Below are 10,037 nucleotides of genomic sequence, written 5' to 3' on the forward strand. Positions count from 1 at the left end.
CTGAAGAACAAGGTAATCCATTGGCTCACGCAAAACATTGCTGGTGGCTATGCGGTAGGTCAAAATATTATCATGGCCCGTTGTGTTGCATGGTTGGGCCGCTCTAGGAAGACCAGAGAGGGCGACTGCATAGTCATAAATTTTATTAGTCCCATACCAGTAGCCAGGATCCTATGGGAGGTAGAGTGTAGCTTAATAACGGGGGTCAAGGCATTGAAATATTGCCTCTAGGGTTTTTTTATAGACCAGAGAATCAGACCACTTTTAGTAATAGGAATTATACGAATGGGATGCCTGTCAACAATACTTGTTCATTCAGGGAAACAGGAGGGTGGAATACAGTACCCAAGAAACTTAATAGAGCTTGGTTGAGAGGTGGCCCAGGAGATATTGCAGCTGTTGAGGCCTCAAACAGATTTAATGCTCTCTCAGACCTCAATGACTGTGATTGACTGGGTGGTAAAACAGCTAGTTGTTATTTGCAGGACGACCCTATTACTTCACTTGTCCTCCCCTTTTCTATGGCGGGCATGGGGGATGGAAACATCGATCAGGACACAGTAATCAGAAATATCCCTGCTCTTATCGCCCCCCCTACAGTAATTCCCTTAGAATCATCTGCCCGTGTTAGGGATGGTATGGGAAAGCTACTATCATGGAACATCGCTGGTATGCGTAGCAAACAGGAATCTCAGGAGTGGCTAAACTTTATTAAAACCTATGATGTGTGCATTTTTCAGGAGACATGGCTCTGTGAACCATCTTTCGCACAGGTGTTTTTGAATTATTTTGTTCCAGCAACAAAAGGTCCCAAGGGGCGACCCATGGGCGGCTTAACCATATGGGTTCGTCAAAGCATGTCCCTTACTGTTAAGGTGGTAGACGTTGGAAGTAACGACATCCAATATATTAAAGTGGACGTGGGCCCTCTAGGTTGGCTCGATATCTACAATGTCTATGCCAGGGGTAAGAAGGGCGGGAGGTCGGAAGTTTTAGCGGCTTTGAGTTCCCTCCTTCAAACCCATTCTTTGGACAATAACATCATAATAGCTTTATGACTTTAACCGTACATTCCAGCCTCTGGCTATCTGCGATGATTTTGCAGGGGATGAAGAGGATAGGCAATGGGGGGTCCCCAAATTAGTTTTGAGTCCTGTTACTCGTTGGACCGAGGATATTATATGCCTAAATGCTATTTGCTTCGAAAGGGGTTTAGGGGCATTAAATGGGAGGACTACGAGTGACAAGGTCGGGGCATGTACCTTCGATAATGGGCGACACAGGAGTAGAATAGACTATTTTTTTTTGTAGCATGGAACTTTGGAAACTAGTCTGTGATATGGAAGTCAAGTGGAGGATCGAAAGCGATCACAACCCGCTGTGCGTAGTGCACAAGTGGTGGACGCTTGACAACGCGACCCCGATTTTTGAGAAGGACAGTGCCCCTTTGATCGTCCCTACTAATGACATGCGTAGGCTAAAATGGTCATTTGTTGTGTCCAACCAACAGTCCATGGATAACATTAATACTGAGGTGGACAGAGCTATAAACGCTATGGAGCAACTTAACACAACCATATTAGGTATGGGCAATGTAACCAAAATCCATGAAAACCTCTTTTCTACCATCAGGAATTATTTCTTGAAACCGGTCAGGAAGTTTAGAGGGGAAATTGTTAAGCCAGCAAAGTGGTACAACACCCAGTGTAGGAGCGCCCGTTTAGCTTTGGGCACTGCAATTAAGAGTGGGGAATTGGTGGTTATTCGTACGGCTAGAAAAGAGTATAAGAATAGCATATCTACAGCAAAAAAACTGTGGGACGAGCTCCACTGGAATGAGCTAATGGATGCTAGTGGGAAAAAAGATTCCAGGCTCTTTTGGAACATCTTAAAATGGGGTAGGGGTGGAGTACCCGACCCCCCTGATAACAATATAGCAGAAGAGGATTGGGTCAACTATTTTAAGCCCCAGTATGCCAAAATGCAACCTGGAAGTGTGACGGTTGGCTTCAGGCCGGTTTACTACCAAGAAAATTCGTTCAGTAGTAACGAAGTAATGACGGCACTAAGGACAGTGACACGTGGTAGAGCCCCAGGTTTAGATGGGGTGCCAGCGGATCTCTTCATCAACGATAAGGAGCGTTGGATTAAGTACATCCCCCTCCTTGTTAATGCAGTGTCACAGGGGGCTCCTGTGCCGACATCTTGGCAAGGTGCGGTTATAATACCCGTATTTAAGAAAGGAGATCATTCTCATCCAGGAAATTATAAGCCCATAAGCTTGATTGACACCATTCAAAAGGTGGTCGGGAGGATGGTAGTCAATAGGCTATTAGACTGGGCTGAGGAGAACAATGCCCTGTCTCCATTCCAAGCGGGGTTTCGAGCATCCACCAGTACGGTAGACCAGGTTTTCTGTTTCACACTACTGCAGTGGAGAACTGTGTTACTGGGCAAGGACAGCCTGTATGCGGCTTTTGTCGACCTCCGGGCTGCCTTTGACCTGGTTCCCAGGTCTAAGCTGTGGTCTGTATTGAAGAACTTGGGTCTACCTGTCGAATTGTTGTCAATGATAATGGGGCTGCATGAAGCGAACTTCGCTAAAATTCAGTGGGGAGGGCAGAGAGTGGTTACAGCAGACTTCCCAGTAGAGCGGGGAGTCAGACAAGGGTGCTCGATGGCTCCAACACTCTTTACTCTGTTTATTAATGGAGTTGTGGCTCGTATACTATCTGTCAACGTGGATGCTCCTTCTTTAGCTGGTACAAAGACACCGATTTTAATGTTCGCTGATGACATTTTGATTTTATGAAAGACTCCAAGTGGTTTACAGCGTGCATTACTTATTTTCGATGATTTTTGTAGGGAGCACGGCTTAGAAGTAAATGTGGCCAAAACCAAGCTTATGGCTTTCAATCCCCATCGTAGTTTCAGACCTAAGCTAGTAATGAATGATCGTCCTTTAGAGATAGTTAATGCCTTTATGTATCTAGGTATCTATGTAACAAATTACCTTAGATGGTCCCAGCACATAGATATCGCAGTTTTGTGACATAGACAATTGGCTGGTGTCTAAGTATAGAGCATAGAAAATCTAGAACTAAACCAATCAAACCAGCATTGCAGGTCTATGAGGCAAAGGCCCTCGGCTCTGCACTATACGGTGCCGAACTGTGGGGCTTTGAGAAACTACAGTCCTTACAGAAATCGGAAAATAAGTTTTTTAGGAGCATCACCGGCCTTCCCAAGTCTACTCCATTGCTCCCACTCAGGTATGTTTTGGGCAGGAAGGCGGTAGTAGATCTAGCTAAGCTCCGTCCCATCTTATATTGGAGGAGGCTCTGGACTACACCTGAGCTCTCTCACTATGCAGAGGGGTTCTTAGACATAATCAAAGCGGATGTGTTCCACAAAATTGGATGGCTAAACGTTCTCAGAGTAACGCTGGGCGATCTCGGCCTTCAAATGCTCTGGTATAACCCGACGGGTGCCTCATTCCCTTCAAAAAAAGTCCTAAAAGAAATATATTGGGAGAACGTGGCCATTCGAAATTGGAGAGGCACCAATGCTGTATCTATAGCTGGTGAATTTTTAGAAGCTAAACTGTACCCCAGCCTAGAACTTTATTGGGATACCATTCCCACACCTAGGGACAGGAAGCTCTTCTTTCAAATTAGAGCAGGTGTCCTCCCCCTCAGATTTCTAACAGGCAGGTGGGAGAGTTCATCCAATAGTAATTGTCCAGTTTGTGGAGCACATAAGGAAACAATTGGACATTTCCTATTTGCTTGTAAGTTCTATGAAGAACCCAGGCGTATTTGGTTATCCCCAGTGTGTAAGAACTTAGGTATCATCAGTAGCTTTGTAGCCTTAAGAATTATATGTTCTAGCACTTCACTGCCTTTAGCTATAGCTACAGCCAAATTTTTAGGATGGGCGTGGACCACCAGACAGAAGTCTCTAGGTAGCTGACCGTCCTTTATTGTATTTCACGATCGGTTGTATTTTAAATACTGAATATTTTTTTATTTGCTAAATCATTAACTGTAATTTTATATGTTACCATGGTTTTCCATGTTTTAAATTTTCTGTTTGTTATTCAAGTCTAACTACAAGTCTAACTACAATTGTTGTGTTTTTTAATGGTGCTTTTATACTTGTGATTGTATGTGCTTTTATGAGGAAAAAACTCGAATAAAGCATTTTTTTGACCTTTTTTGATGGTGGAATTACTGAATAGGTTGTTGTAACTGGTATTGGTATCTCCATTTCTTTGAAAATGTCAGTTTCTATTTTTGAATGTGTGTATCAAAGGTTATATTACGCTGAGAGGAGGTCTGCCACTCACAAGGATGGTGTCATTAGTGATGTCATCAGTGATGTCATTTGAGATGTCATCAGTGATGTCATGAGTGATGTCACTGACCATGTCATAAGTGATGTAATATGTGACGTCATCAGCAGTGCATTGCGGGCGCGCGAGTTATAGTTAGCTGAACTAACTATAACGGGGGAATTTCAATGGTTTTGTATAAGTGAAATGTCCAGCTAACTATAACATGTGTGAAAGCTATGGTTTTTTCAATGAATATATATATATATATATATATATATATATATTCACTGAAAAAAACATAGGTTTCAGTGACATTTTAGTTAGGAATTAGCATTTAAAAAACCTTAGATATTCACTGAAAAAAACACAGGTTTCAGGGATGTTATAGCTAGACTGATATTTCATTTGTACAAAATCAGAAAAATTCAGCCGTTATAGTTAGCTGTTTCTAACTATAACTCACGCCCCAGCAATGCACTGCTGATGACATCACATATTACATCACTCATGATATGGTCAGTGACATCACTGATGACATCTCAAATGACGTCACTGATGACATTATCCAGTCAATGAGTGTTTCTAAAAAGTTTAAGACTGTTATAAATATTCACATATACGCAAAGGTGTATTGAAGAATGAGTGGGTGCATGAGTGTCTGAATGGATGAGTTAGTGGGTGTGTGACTGTATAGGTGAATGATTAAATGTGTATTAGTGAATGCATGAGTAAATTACTTATCTGTGTGTATCAGTCTGTCAGTTGATGTATAAGTGGCTGCATGGGTTGATGAGTAGCGACATGAGTGTCTGTGTGGGTTAATAATTGGTTGTACCTGTGTATATGCCTGAGTGTGTGGGTGGGTGGGAGACTTCCTACAGGGATATGTGAGTTGATGATTCACTGGGTGTATGGATTCATGAGTGTTTGTGAGGGCCTGTATGGGTGAGTGAGTGTGCGTGTGGCTGTGTTGTCTCAGTGGTATATGTGTGAGTAACTTCTTATGTGAAAGGCAGTATATGTGAGTGTTGCAGTGTATAGGTGGCTATATGTGAGAGTGATGATTATGAGAGCACCTGTATGAATGAGTGTATGCTTGTGTCAGTGATTGTAGAAGAGAGTAAGTATGTGTTAGTATCTATGAATAAGTGAGGTGATGTCTGTATAACTATATAGGTGAGTAAATGGCAGTGTGATTGATTCTTTGGGTGACTGCCTTTGTGAGTGAGTAAATCAATGGGTGAGTGGCAGTGTCTGAGTGTCTGTATGGGTGTATGAGTGCATATATCAGTGGTTGTATTGCTGAATGACTGTGTTTATGAGTGACTGTATCGGTGAGTAAGTGGATGTTTGTGTAGACATATGAATCAGTGAGTGGGTATGTACTAACTGGTATTGGTGTGCATGAGTGCTAGGTAGTGGCTGGGGATTGCACAAGTGCAGGGGTAGTGCCTGGGTGATTGGATGAGTGCATGGGTAGTACCTGAGTGCAATGGTAAGGCCTGGGTGCTTAGATCAGTGTATGGGTAGTGTCTCAGTCAAAGGATGAATGCAAGGGTAATGCCTGGCTCATTGGATGTGTGCATAAGTAGTGCCTAGGTGAATGGATGAGTGCATGGGCAGTGCCTGAGTGAATTGTTGAGTGCAGGATTAGTGCCTGAGTGATTACATGAGTGCATGTGTAGTGCCTGTGTGATTACATGAGTGCAGGGATTTTACCTGGGTGATTGGATGAGTACATGAGTGAATGTATGGGCGCATTCAGAATGCCTGAGTCAATGTATGAGTGTATGGGCAGTGCCTGGGTGATTGGATGAGTGCATGGGTAGTGCCTGAGTGAATGGTTGAGTGCAAGAGTAGTGTCTGAGTGATTTCATGAATGCATGTGTAGTGCCTGGGCGATTGCATGAGTACAGGGGTACTGCATGGGTGATTGGATGAGTGCATGGGTAGGGCCGGAGTGGAAGGATGAGTGCCATTGCAATGCCTGGGTCATTTGACGAGTGCATGGGTAGTGTCTGAGAGAATGGATGAGTGCATGGGTAGTACCTGAGTGAATGGTTGACTGTAAGAGTAGGTCCTGGTAGATTGCATACACTGCACCCTGCCCAAGGGGGTACCTTGGGCCTTCCATAGGGGTGACCAATGTGTACAGAAAGGGGAGGGCTGGGCCTGGCCTGTGGGGACACTGACCAGGAGGACATGGCAGTTCGCAGACTGCACACAGGCACTGCGGTGGCAGGCTTGAGAAGCCATTTTAGTGCTACTCATGTGGGTGGCAAATCAGTGCTGCAGGCTCGCTAGTAGCATTTGTATCATCGGCCCTGGCACACCCAGTGCACTTTACTAGGGACTTCTTGGTGATACAAATATGCCAATCATGGATAACCAATTACCATCATAATTTTCACAGGGAGCACTTGCACTTTGACACTGATCAGCAGTGGCACAGTGCCCAAAGCATCTATACCAGCAAAAACGACATCCAGCACAGCGTCAAAAATACAGGAGGCAGAGGCAAAAATACAGGGGAAACCACGCTAAAGATGCCAGGTCTAACATCCCCTATTATGAAGCATGACCTGGACCTCCCAATATTTATGACAGGCCTCCTGAACTGCCATAGTGAAGTCCGGGTGAAGGACGTGGCCCTCTAAGGGCCTCACGGTTTATTTCCACAACCACCTGCTATGCCTTCCCAAATGAAGAGTCGGTCAGTCAGTAGAGAATACAAACTTACTTTATTAGTAGTTCTCTGCAGAGAGAGCCCCGTTCAGACCTGCACCCTAAGATGGATGCTGAGGGAGACTGGCTTCTAAAAGCTCGCTAATACATGATAAAGCTTTCTCGAGACCCCAGCCATGCCTACTATGGAAAAATACAGGCCTGAGCCGGGCATGAACAAAGAGGGTACAGAGAGATGAACTAACAACTGCCAGGTGGGTACATTATCAGTGCTCCAAGGCCAACCTGTCGGGCTTCAACATCTCCCAACATGGGAGCAGAAGTACACATACAGAAAGGAATGTACGAAAAGAACATCTATTCATTAGCAAATCCGACTTCAACCTTGGTGAGCAGACAAAGAATAATAAATATACAACAAGGAGACAGAACCTCTTGGAGGGCCTATATTTCTTTCAACATTGAATATATCCTAAATGTTTAGTCAAAAGATGCCAAAAAAAGATCTTTGAAATGTTATTCAAACATGGAACATTTTTATTAGACTATTTTGTCATTTTTTTTTATTTTTTATAATAAAATTTTTTTTTTAAAGACTCATATATAAAAAATACATTGCATTATCATTTCACAAATCAACATTTTACATACATTTGGTGATAGTCCTATCATACCAAAAATGCCCTCTAGTAACAATTGATCCTATTGATCAGAGACACAAAAACACACATTTGTCACACAATATCAAAATATAATAATGAACATACCTAACAAATACAGCTAAACAAAATTATACAAGACATTGACTAACATAAGTGGTAGCTCTAAGGTGTATTTGAGAGGGTACGTATAGGAACCTAGATGGAGTGGTTCTGTTGGTTATGATGTACTTGACCAAAGCGTATCCAAGACAGGGGTGTTGGGCCGACGTACGTTTCGGTGGAAAGCCACCTTCCTCAGGGCCAAAGACAAAAGACTAACAGGCAAGTGACACAAAATCTTTAAAATATGAGGGCAACATACAAAATTCTGAAAAAACAAAAAATAGGAAAAATATATAAGTATCATGAACTCTTTTACTTTTTACATTTTTACATCTTAGTTTTTGGCATCATGTAAATACACACATATGCTTTACATATTTTAGGAGTTTGCTGAAAACTCATAGCTAGCTAGCACTCTTGCTAAGTATGGTTAGGTAGACCTAAGAACAAGGTTAGTCCACATAATAAGAGGATAGAAGAAAGAGAAGAAATCAGAAACAATGAACCCACTAGGTCTAAAGCACCTAGAGTGATTGGCAAAATGCCTAAAGCATGCAGTGCTTTTAGGGTCTGTGGTAGTGCGCTGTTACCCTTATTTGAGAAATATATATATATATAAGTATAGGGGTTACCTATGTTTTGAAGAGGCTGCATATATAAATGTTTAAGATTCTTGCTGGACTTTTTTGAAGTGTGTGCTGAAAGTTAAAGTACAGAGAGTTTCTGTAGTTTTATGGGCCAAAGGGTGTTATATTAATAATGCTGGTTTAATTATTTGTCAATTACCTCAGAATGAGAGGCCCATGCCTCAAGATTTCCTTAATTTTTTGGAGCCACCCGGGGCGTTTTCTCAGGGCAGTTAGGTAGTTTCTGTACAGATGCAAAAAATGTAGGTGAACAATGGGCTGGAACCGTGCTTAACGTGAAATTATACTAAATTGTGATTGCATTACCTGTTAGGAAGTACACGATGTATTGTCAGTAAAACCTTAGGGAGCTTCGTTTAGGGCGCCATGATCTGTATAATAAGGTAGTCAAATATATAAAAAAAGAGATTTTGAAGCACACCATGTTGATCTTAATTCATTTAAGCTACTCTAGTGTGGAAAGACTAAACGATAGAAAATGCTTGTGATATTTAGCTAGTTTTCTACATTGGAAGCTAAGCGTTGTTTATAGCTGACTCCGCTACCCAGTGAAACATTGTAGCTGACTTTCTACATCGGAGGCTGAGCGTTATTTATAGCTGACTCCGCTACACAGTGAAACATTGTTGCATTAGCATGGAGATATGGCTGTAGCTTTTCGAGTAAGTGCAGCGTTTGATGAAAAAGGACACTTTCAGAAAAGGACAGAAGCTGAGCGCTCGTTAAAGAAATAACAGCTTCACATTCAAGCATTGTCTCATCATTTTAAGCTATAGCTTGTTAGATAAGTGAAACACTTTTGTGACATGCTAAATGGGGCTTACGGGCAGATTGTCGTACCTGATTAGTAACGTTGTGTTTCTTGCATGCAGCGCTTCCAAGGGTTCAGTTCTTCAATAGGTGGATGACCGTGTCTGAAGTTAAAAAGACATGTCGGTCAGAAATATGCACGGGCTGTTTAAGCAAGGCTTTATGTGCCGTCAGAGAGGGTGATTTGAAATTCGCCGGTGGTGCAGTTAAGAAAGACGAGATACTTGCAACAGCAGTAACAGGCTAGAGCTGGGGGAGCGGTTCTTACCTTCTTCTAAACGAGCTACTGCCACGACCGGGGGTTCTGTGGAAAAAGTTCCGCTGTGAGGCTGGAACAGGCATGTGTGGCGATTTAAATATAATATCGCAACTAGAGCCAGGTGGAGAATCATAAACACTAAGATAAGACTAATGCTGTGTTGTTTGGCGAAACATAGTGGTAGGACTAAAGGTCAGATAGTATGCTCACTGGCAGCCATCTTATAGTGGAGAGAGAATATGTACGACGACTGAACTTGGGAGAATTATACAGTAAGGTACCAAATTGTGGCGGATTATACCACGATTTACATAATGTTTGACACAGGGTATCATTTGTAAGACTTTGCAAGCATCTCATGTGGCGGAGCTAGATGGAAATAGCTGAGAGAACATATATGGATGGCAGGGGTGTTAGTTACAGATGTGGCCATATTTTTTATAGTGTGACTATCCACGAGATTTCTTCGTTGTGCCCAAAGCGAACTGTATCCAGATGATGTATCCAGAAGGTTTCGCGTTTTTTGCGATAAATCG

The 10,037-nt window shown here is 42.5% G+C and overlaps 1 long non-coding RNA gene across 1 annotated transcript; it reads right to left on the reverse strand.

Annotated features, from left to right (window-relative positions):
• Nucleotides 1–8,761: 8,761 nt before the first annotated feature.
• On the reverse strand, nucleotides 8,762–9,574 carry LOC144819520 (uncharacterized). The gene is made up of 3 exons (XR_013607421.1): nucleotides 9,511–9,574; nucleotides 9,273–9,346; nucleotides 8,762–8,803 (listed from the first exon to the last, which is right to left on the reverse strand). It is a non-coding gene; the product is annotated as an uncharacterized LOC144819520 (long non-coding RNA).
• Nucleotides 9,575–10,037: the final 463 nt, after the last annotated feature.

The sequence above is a fragment of the Lissotriton helveticus genome, chromosome 2_1, assembly GCF_964261635.1.
Source record: "Lissotriton helveticus chromosome 2_1, aLisHel1.1, whole genome shotgun sequence".
Classification (NCBI taxonomy): domain Eukaryota; kingdom Metazoa; phylum Chordata; class Amphibia; order Caudata; family Salamandridae; genus Lissotriton; species Lissotriton helveticus.